The sequence below is a fragment of the Penaeus monodon genome, chromosome 25, assembly GCF_015228065.2.
Source record: "Penaeus monodon isolate SGIC_2016 chromosome 25, NSTDA_Pmon_1, whole genome shotgun sequence".
NCBI classification, from domain to species: Eukaryota; Metazoa; Arthropoda; class Malacostraca; order Decapoda; family Penaeidae; genus Penaeus; species Penaeus monodon.
The window spans coordinates 38,190,932-38,191,233 of NC_051410.1; the positions used below are offsets into that span (position 1 = coordinate 38,190,932).

At 26.5% G+C, this 302-nt stretch overlaps 1 protein-coding gene across 1 annotated transcript in view; it reads right to left on the bottom strand.

The window, feature by feature from the left end:
• LOC119589394 (cytoplasmic dynein 2 intermediate chain 1-like) overlaps window positions 1-302 on the bottom strand; it is a 7,201-nt gene that overhangs the window by 4,618 nt on the left and 2,281 nt on the right. The window lies entirely within an intron of this gene.

Here is a 302-nt window from a genome sequence, read left to right on the forward strand (position 1 = left end):
AGCATGTAAGCACAGAAATCTAAATAAAACAAGAACATGCAACTTCAAACAAACAAAATTGTAAAGGATAAACAAAAATCTATATCTCAAGCTCCATCAAATTAACTATTCATTCTAAAATCAGGCAAGGGAAGACAATTTTACTTTTATCATTACCATTAAATTCTATGTATAATGTAGATGTAGATTAAATTACTTTTTTTCATCAATTGTCAAAATGTAATATTCATGTGTTCAGCCACTATTTAATGCAATTTCAAAAGATTACTTTGCTATAACATAATGGCTAAGATTCCAAGATT